Genomic DNA, 10,331 nt, shown 5'->3' with positions numbered 1-10,331 from the left:
ATATGAAATAATGTAGTAAGGCTTATATTGTACTGTTTATGCTTTTGATCTGTACGAACATGACATCCCGAGTCTTTTAATGAAATACATTTATATGGAAATGCTTTTGATAAATCTTTATCATATTTTTGTTTTGGGACAAATTCCGCAACACTTTCATTTAAAATGTAACTCTGATTTTTAAACAAAGCATAAACAAACCGGTCTTTTCTAGCCGTGATTTTGGGGATGTCACATACAACCAAAACACAAACCCCCCAACATATTAGGAATAACCCACCCACTAACAGTAAAAAATACCTCTGAAATCGGAGTGACGGGGAGGCTTAGTAGCGGCCAACGATCGCGATTAGAAATTTAGGGGTTGTAGCGTTAGTAGGATAGGGACGAAGGAGGGAAAACTAATCATGAAATCAGGCAAGGGTAGATTTTTAATTCACATAGGGGATTCTATTAACAAACGGTGGAATAACAAATTTTTCTATCGTTTTTAGCTTTTTAGGATATTTTATAATTTCTTTAATATAAAATAGGAATAAAACCAATTTTATAAAATCTCAAGTCAATTTCACCTGTTAAGCGATGCATCTTTTGTTTTTCTTGTAACTGTTAGAAATTTGTTATGGAAGATCATTTATAAAAATTAAAAAAAAAACAATTAAAAAAATTATTAAAATATATTAAGGGTAAAATAGCTATGACGTTTCATCCCGTAGCAAAATAGCTACATAACTTAGTTCCGTATAAATTTTTGTAACAAAAGATTTGTGAATTTTTCCACTGTAGCAAAATAGCTATGGAAATCAGTTTAAGTAGCATAATAGCTATGAAATTTCATTTCATAGCGAAATAACTACAAAAATCATTTCCGTAAATAAATTTCATAGCAAAACAGCTACAAGATATTATTATGTAGCAAAATTGTTACGTATTTTAATTCCTTAGCAAATTCGGTAGCAGTCTAACTACAGATTACGATTCTGTAACAAATTTCCGTAACTAGTTATAAGTTTGCTAGGGAATTTTATTTCGTAAAAAATTTTGTAACAAAAAAACTACAGAAAGTCATTCTGTAGCATATTCCGTAGCAAAATTGCTACGGAATTTGATTCCGTAACATTTTTCCGTAGTTATTCGTGATTTTTCTTGTAGTGTGTGTAGGATTCTAAGCGTATGATTACAAGATTAGAACTAACATGTAAACGTTTCGAAGTGATAAGGGAATTGACATGTCTAACAAGGATAAAGACCTAAATTCGCCTTATTCGTTATATAGATTGTAATGGCAAGAACTCGTAGTGGAGCTGCAAATGCAAACGGAAACAGGGATCAACAGCCTCAACCTCATGTAGTTGAGCAAGTACCTGTTGTAGGAGCTGCACCTAAGCCAATGACGATGGCTGGGGTACAAGCAATGATCCAGATGATGTTAGATCGCTAGATGGAGGAGACAAGGCGATTACTACAACAACATAGAGAAGAGACCACGACGTCTGTTGAACAGCCCGTATTGAATGAAGGGCAATCAGTAGGAGGGAATTACAGTGGGACTCTTGCTCAAGCCAACCCACCGATAGTTAGACAAAACAACTAGGATGTAGGAGTTGATGGACGCGGATGCAAATACAAAGATTTCATGGCATCTAAATCGTCGTGTCTATCTGGAAGTCCGACACCGGTGGAAGTCATGAATTGGATCTCCGAAATGGAGACGATGTTTGAAAGTTGTGAGTGCAGCAACAAACAAAAGACCGCACTTGCAATTCCTCTATTAAAGTCTGGTGTGTTGAGCTGGTGGAAGTTACTAGCTGATTCGATGCCCAAGGGTGAAGCTAGTAAGATGTCTTAGGAATATTTTGTGGTACAACTGAAATTGCAGTATTGCTCTGAGCAGGATCTTCTGGAAATCAATAATGAGTTCCAGAATTTAAAGAACGGAAAGATGAGCGTTACTGAATACGCTGCTAGTTTTATGGAAAAGATGAAGCTAGTTCCTCATCTAGTTCCAACTGAACTCTCTAAGGTCAACAAGTTTGCCCTCGGATTACCAGCGGACTTTTGTCCGATGGTTAAGCAAGCAACCACTTTGAAAGCCGCCATCTGGGCTGCTAAGAATGTTGAGGTTCAGATCAAAAAGAAGGGTCTGGAGAGGGCAGAAGTTGGTGAAAAGAGAAAATTTGAAGGAACTTCAGGTTCCAACAAGAAAAGCAAATTTTCTAAGTCCAAGAAGTTTGGAGGAGGAGGAGGTGAAGTGAAATGGTGAAAAGCAAATTTTCTAAGTCCAAGAATTTTGGAGTAGTGAGGAGGTGACTTGCTTCAAATGTGGAAAGACTGGGCATTATGCCAACGTGTGTCCGTCCGACAAGAGGGTATGTTTTGAGTGCCATGAAATAGGGCATGTTCTTAAAGACTGTCTAAAGAGGAAGGATGCCGTAAAGCCCAATATACCACCAAAGCCGAAGGCGAGAGCCTTTCAGATGACACTTGAAGCTGCAAAAGAAGAAGTCGACGTCGCTTCAGGTACCTTTCTTGTAAACGAGTTGCCTGCCCAAATTTTGTTTGATTCTGGAGCCAATTACTCCTTTATATCGCATGAATTTGGTAGAAATCTAGCTTTGCCTGTAGATAGGCTAGTTAATGCCTTATTAATCGAGATTGCTAGTGGCAAGTTTGTACCTGTTAGTCATCGTATGAAAAACATCCTCATTAACTTGGATGGGAATAAGTTCCACGAGGAACTATTGCCTATCGAGTTAAATGGATTCGACATAGTTTTAGGAATGGATTGGCTTAGCGCCAACGATGCAGAAATATTATGTAGAAAGAAGATAGTAAAAGTAAACCCGCCAGGGAAAGAGTCGTTTATGGTGTATGGAGACAAACACAGAGTAAATTCTGGAATCATTTCCCTAATGAAAGCCAAAAAGTGTTTGGCCAAGGGATGTACATCATATCTAGCATTCGTGATCGATGCTAAGATGGAAAAGAAGGAGATGCAAAATATTCCGGTGGTGTGTGATTATCCGAAAGTCTTTCCCGAAGATCTTCCCGGATTGCCCCCTGATCGACAAGTAGAATTTCGTATCGACTTGTTACCAGGAACGATGCCGATAGCAAAAGCACCCTATCAATTAGCACCAACAGAGATGAAAGAACTTATAACACAACTTCAGGAGTTATTGGACAAGGGTTTTATTCGACCTAGTTCATCGCCCTGGGGAGCCCCTGTGTTATTTGTAAAGAAGAAAGACGGGAGCATGAGAATGTGCATCGATTACAGAGAGCTGAACAAAGTGACGATAAAGAACAAGTACCCGTTGCCAAGGATCGATGACCTGTTCGACTAGTTACAGGGTTCAAGCTATTTCTCGAAGATCGATCTTAGGTCAGGATACCATCAACTAAAGGTGAGAGAGCAGGATATCGAAAAGACTGCGTTTAGAACGAGATATGGACACTATGAATTTTTGGTTATGTCGTTCGGACTAACCAATGCCCCAACAGCTTTCATGGATTTTATGAATAGGGTTTGTAAACCATTCTTAGATAAATCCGTGATATTATTCATAGACGATATCTTGATTTATTCGAAAAGCAAGCAGGAGCATGAAAAGCATCTGCGTGAAGTGCTAGAAGTCCTGAAAATGGAGAAGTTGTATGCAAAGTTCTCCAAATGTGAATTTTGGATTCAAGAAGTCCAATTTTTAGGTCATGTGGTTAACCAAGAAGGAATAATGGTTGAACCAGCAAAGATTGAAGCTGTAATGAAGTGGGAACAACCAAAAAGTCCTACGGAGATTCGAAGCTTTTTAGGATTAGCTGGATATTACCGAAGGTTTATCCAAGGTTTTTCTTCGATTGCTACTCCATTAACAGCTTTGACCGACAAAGGAGCTACTTATGCTTGGAATGAGAAGCATAAGGAAGCCTTTGAGAAGTTGAAGAAGAGATTGTGTGAAACACCAATTCTTTCGTTGCCAGAAGGAGTTGATGACTTCGCAGTTTATAGCGATGTGTTTGGAGTTAGGTTAGGTTGTGTTCTGACGCAAAGGGATAAAGTGATAGTGTTTGCATCAAGGCAATTGAAGGAGCATGAAAAGAACTACCACACTCACGATTTGGAGTTGGCAGCGGTAGTATTCGCCCTAACGATACGGAGGCATTATCTTTATGGCACAAAGTGTAAACTTTTCACTGATCATAAGAGTCTCCAATATCTATTTAATCAGAAGGAATTGAACATGAGGCAACGACGTTAGCTAGAGTTACTCAAGGACTACGACTGTGAGATACTTTACCACCCTGGTAAAGCAAATGTTGTTGCTGATGCTCTCAGTCGGAAGGTAAACCTTGAAAAGAAAAGGCCAAGAGCGTTGAGAATTGAAGTTGTCTCGACAATTATGGAAAGTATAAAGAAAGCTCAAGAGGAAGCTTTAGAGAAAAATGACCGAAAGGAAGAACGTTTGGGCAAAACGTTAATGTTCGGTACAAACAACCAAGGGTTGAAGGTATTCCAAGATAGGATTTGGGTACCTAAGACGGGCGGAGTAAGAGATCTTCTGATGGAAGAAGCTCACAAGACCATGTACTCGATTCATCCCGGTAGTACAAAAATGTATAGGGATCTAAAACCCTATTATTGGTGGCCGACGATGAAGCTCGATGTTGCTAAGTATGTGGCCGAGTGTGTAACTTGTGCTAGGGTTAAGGCACAACATCAGAAACCGTATGGGAGTTTAGAACCTTTACCTGTACCCATGGGTAAATGGGAAGACATCACCATGGATTTTGTGACTAAACTGCCCAAAACAAGGAATGGTCACGACATGATTTGGGTAGTCGTTGATCGCTTCACTAAGAGTGCACATTTCATAGCAGCCAAAGAGAAATGGTCTATGGATAAACTTGCGAATTCTTATGTGAAGGAAATTGTGAGGCTTCACGGTGTTCCGCTAACGATTGTATCCGATCGTGACAGCCGTTTTACCTCAAGGTTTTGGAGGAGTCTACAAGAGGAATTGGGTACTAAGTTGTGTTTAAGTACAACTTACCATCCGCAAACCGATGGTCAGAGCAAACGAACGATTCAAACATTGGAGGATATGCTGAGAGCATGTACCCTAGAATTCCAAGGTAACTGGGATGAACACTTACCTCTAGTAGAATTTTCCTATAATAATAGTTTCCACTCAAGCATTAAGATAGCACCTTATCACGCTTTGTATGGGGAAAAGTGTCGAACGCCATCATGTTGGCTGGAAGCTGGGGAAAAGCAGTTTATGGGACCTGAAATGGTCCATCAGACTACCGAAAAGTTGAAAGTGATAAGGGAAAGGATGTTAGTTGCTCAAGATCGACAAAAGAGTTATGCTGACAAGAAAAGACAACCGATATCCTTCGATGTTGGAGATTCGGTTTTACTTAAAGTCTCGCCGTGGAAGGGACTTATAAGATTTGGTAAAAGAGGGAAGTTGAGTCCAAGGTTTATTGGACCATTTAATGTTCTTCAGAGGTTCGGGAATCAAGCTTACAAGCTAGAGTTACCGGAAGAACTGGAGGGTATTCATAACACCTTTCATGTGTGTTACTTGAGAAAGTTCACAGGAGATGTGCCCAACATAATTCCGATTTCTGAGTTAAAGTTGGATGAAAACAAGAGGTTGATCGAAGAACCTGAGGCAATCGTTGACCGTAAGACTATGAAGTTACGACGCAAGATGGTCGATTTAGTGCTTGTGCGCTGGAAACATACGAATGGACCAAATCTCACTTGGGAAACGGAGAGTGACATGATGAGTCGCTGCCCGCATTTGTTTGGTGATATATGATTCCGGGGACGGAATCATCCTAAGGGGGAGAGAATTGTAACACTCGTGTTTCTAGCCTAGGCATTTATATTAAGTTGATAGTTTAGCTTAACCTTTATAACTCATTTTGAAGAAATGAAAAGGAATTAAGTGAATATTATATGAATTATGTGTTTTATGCTTAATTATTAGGGCTTAATTAATTAAGAATAAAAATAAGCGTCAAAATTAAAGTGTGAGATAAGCCCGATATCTTTACATAAAGTTGTAGTGGTTGAAACAAGGATTTCGGGGATATAAAGAATACCAAAATCCGAGTTATAACGAAAAAGTTATGACCTGTCGAAGTTTAGCGACAAAACCGGCACGGTGCTGAATGTCGTAAAAAGTGAGTTTTCGATAAACTACTTTTTAGCCTTAGTGGTCTAAACGAAACTTGTAGTATTCGTTAAACTGAGAAGTTCGATAAAAAGAACGCTCAAATCTGACTTCGTATGAGGAAGTTATGATTTTTCGAAGTTTCAGCTTAGCAGTAGACAGCTAAAAACTCGAATTTTAGATCGAGCGATTTTTAGCCGACACAAGCTAAACGAGAATTGAAGGTCTCGTCATTAGAGCACAACGGTAAAAAGTTTGACGAAAACGAACGTCGGATGAAGAAGTTATGAATTTTTAAGGGATTTCCTGTCCCGGTCTGTTAAAAATAATAATATAAAATTTAAATTCAAAATTAGCCGATAAAGTCTAACGGAAGTTGTAGAGCGTAATTTTAGCTACGTGTGCATATAAAGAACGTCAAAAACGGAGTTCGTATGCGAAAGTTATGGATTTTAGAAGTTTTGGCACGAAAATCGAGAAAATTCGCATAGTCACACTTTGTCACGTCACCCTCGCCTCGCATGCACCACGTGTCCTGCTGAGTCACCCGAGCTGCTGAGTTACCCGAGCTGCTGAGTCATCCGAGCACCTGGTCTTATCCGAAGCGGTCCAATCAGCGAGTGCCACCGAGACCCTCGCACATGCTGACCACCTGCGCATCGGACACACGCCTCGGTCCAATCACAGACTGCCAGCGAGCCCTGGCATGCGCAGACCATGTGCGAGCCACCTCCCCTGCAAGCTTCGGATCTACGACGCGTGTCTTCCCTCCTGACCATCCGATCAGAAGCCTCGCCCCTATAAATAGAAGGGTGCGTGACCTCCCGGGTAACTTTGAAAATTTGTCAATTTTAACCCCTAAACCCATATTTCTTTCATCTTAACATCCCGCGAAGCCCCGATATCGATTGTAAAGCCCGGAATACGCCACGAAATGCCCGAGAAGCCCGGAAAATTTATTTTTTCGGTTTCGAAGCCCGACTTTTGCAAAGCCCGGTTTCTCAATAAAACTCTCGGTTTTATTAGAAACGATCGTTTTAGGAAACGAATTGCTGCCCGATTATCATCAAATTATGTGAGTGTATAGTCACTTTCATTTTACACATAGATATGAAGTATTTACCTTATAATACGTGCTATGTGTAAATATATTAATTTTTTATTTGAGGTGATTGTTGTGTTGACGTTTTATACAAGTTTTAAACTGTATAAGTATTTTTATCTATAAATATGTTGGGTAGAACACGGGTAGATAGTGATGTGTGATAAAATAAAATTGAGGAGAGGCCTCGATGTGTTTTGAGATCCAATCATCTAGCGGAGTTTGGATGACGACCACGGACTTTCTAGACAGTCCAGTGGGAAACATTAGCAGGTCCGCAACCTGTAGGTGTTAATGAACTGAGAGTGTTCATTCGCTGTACTCCATCCCCCTCATGGTTGCCTTTAGGACATGTATGGCTGAGGAAACCCCTTAGCAGTAGTGTCCATCCCGACGATATTCTTTAGGCTAGGTCCCTTGTGAAAAGTGTTTAGGGACGTAAAATGAGGATAACGAGAACGGGTAATCAGGGTTATTGTTGATTGGTGAACTTAATAAGTTTATTATTATTGTGGGTTGAAAACCCTATATGCTCACCAGGCTCCCAAGCCCGACCCACTCAGCTTTTTATGTTACAGGTAGTGGACCCCGAGCATAGTCGGAGGACGACGAGAGATTTTTGGATTATATGCCAGTAGTTGTAAATAACTGTTGAAAGGCTTATAATGTCTTGTTTATGTTTTTGATCTGTATCGGAACATGACATCCGAGGTTTTGATATATATGGAAAATATATACCTTCTTAATGAAGGGTTTTGATAAACTTTTATCATATGTTGTTTGGGGACCAATTTCGCAACATCTTTTGAAAAGATTTCTCTGATTTTATTTTAAAAAGCATAAATTAAATCTGTATTTTCTGGCCGAGAAATTAGGGGATGTCACATTTGTTGTATCTCTCACTAATCTGCATCTGAAATTCATTTCCATGTAGAAGAGTAAAAAGTGGGAAGTAGGTGCAATTAAATGGTGTGACGGAAAGGGATAGAGGAGGATGCGATAATGATGGTGAAGTGGGGGGAAGTCGTTCATGATGGAGGTGGGGAGAGGGCAGTGCAAGGATTGAGGCAGGGTTGTCGATTTGTAGTACGAGAAGAAGGATGGAGGGGCATGTTAGTCATTTTACGCGCTTTTAATGTACTTTCTAACAGAGTTAAACAAAAGGACGAAAACTGCAATAATTGAAAACCATAGGGATGTGACTTATCAAAGTTTGGACTAAAGCTGCGAATTTAAACAAACCACAAGGACCATTTCTGTTACTCAATTAGTAATTTACTTTTGATTAAGGGATGTGGTTAAAAAAAAAAAAAAAAAAACTGACTCTAATTTTACCTTTTCTTTTTTATATTGCTTGAAACCATGAATGACCTTAAATTTTTTGACAAATTCAAGTCAACATCAAAATCTTGCGCAAAGCTCCCGTCACAATCTCATTTTCTGTTTACCCTAACAACCTTTCACCATGAAAACAAACCTTACAAATACACCTTTTCTTCAAGGCTTTCAACCCACTAAAAAAATGGTGAACACAAAAACCCAAATCAAGAAAACCCAGCAGCATTCTGGAGAATTAATTGGTTCGAACGATGATCTTCTAATCGAAATCCTTCTCAGGCTGCCAGTCACCTCTGTTCTTCGATGCAAATCCGTATCCAAACACTGGCATTCCCTTTTGAGCGACCAGCGTTTCACCCTCCTGTATAAAAATGGTTTGATCTCTCCTGGCTTGTTCTTTCAAGATCTGTATGTTCCATTTGACGATGAGAACAATAGCCCTCCTCCTTTTCGTAATCTCGACTTCTATCCTGATCATCGTGGTATTAAAATCATCCAATCTTGTAATGGATTGCTTTTTTGCTGTATTACGTATTCAATCCCACCACCAAGCAATTTGCGCTCATCCCATCGGTTCCTGGAGGCGGAAATATTGTTCGTAGAACTATCTGTTTTATGGGTCTAGCATTTCACCAAACAGATTGTCCTCGCTACAAAGTTGTTTGCATTCGTTATATTAAACGTGATGAAGATCGGTTGCAAATTCAAATATACTCATCGGAGACAGGGAAATGGAAGATTTCAGAACAATTTTTCTCTGCGCCTTATCATACAGACTTCAGAGAAGGCGTTTATTTGCATCATGCGATTCACTGGGTTCCTTCCAATGGTAACCCATGCTACTTCAAGCTTGACACAGAAGAGTTGAAATTCTTGCCATCGGTGGTTGGAGTTAACGGGCCTATTTACTTTGGGGAGTCACGAGGTCATCTGCATTTGGTGTCGAGGAAGTGGGCTGATCGTGGTGAGAGACATTTACAGCTGAACGTGTATGAGATGTTGAACGATTATTCTGGGTGGTTTCTCAAGTATCGAGTGGAGCTTGATGAGCTTCTGAATGCTTACCCTCAGATGATCCAGACGATCAAGGTGATAGGTAGAGACCAAGATCCGTCGATTCCACAATTATACAATTATTCTGTGTTAGATGTGGTTAGGGGTGAAGAGGATGATGAAACGTTCATGGCGATTTTTATTCCCGGGAAGATCATAAAGTACAGTGTATATGACAAAAGTTTCAAGTAGATATTCAATCTGAGCCCAATAATCTATAAGTCGCAAGTTCATCGCTATATTGAAACCTTAGTTTCTTTCTAAAACATCCAATATTTGTGTGTAAATTTCTGAATTCTGTCAGCTACTAGCTATTTCTTTATCAAGAATATAAATTATGAAAAATATAGCAGCGTATCCTTGTTATCAATAACATGTTTATATTATAATGTATAATAACCAAGGTAAAACATAATAATTGCTATTTCCCTGTAATTAACCTATGGCATGGCAAACCTCCAAGAGTGGCACTACATGAAAAGAAAAGAGAAGATCCTTTTCATATCAACATGTATATCGTCTATTTGTTTCTATGTGGGGTTACATTATCTTGTTAGATTCATTATCTTAATCTGTCATTAAGATCATATAGGAAAATTAAGGCTGTTAAATATGTACAACGGAGAACCAACCAACATGTTACCAACCCAATC

General features: G+C 39.4%; 1 pseudogene; it reads left to right on the top strand.

The window, feature by feature from the left end:
• Nucleotides 1–8,708: 8,708 nt before the first annotated feature.
• LOC111901783 (F-box protein At5g07610-like) lies at nucleotides 8,709–9,970 on the top strand (annotated as a pseudogene).
• The last annotated feature ends 361 nt before the right edge of the window (nucleotides 9,971–10,331 follow it).

The sequence above is a fragment of the Lactuca sativa genome, chromosome 9 (assembly GCF_002870075.4).
Source record: "Lactuca sativa cultivar Salinas chromosome 9, Lsat_Salinas_v11, whole genome shotgun sequence".
Lineage (NCBI taxonomy): Eukaryota > Viridiplantae > Streptophyta > Magnoliopsida > Asterales > Asteraceae > Lactuca > Lactuca sativa.
Note: the sequence above shows the minus strand (reverse complement) of the source record. Positions and strands in the feature narration are given on the sequence as shown.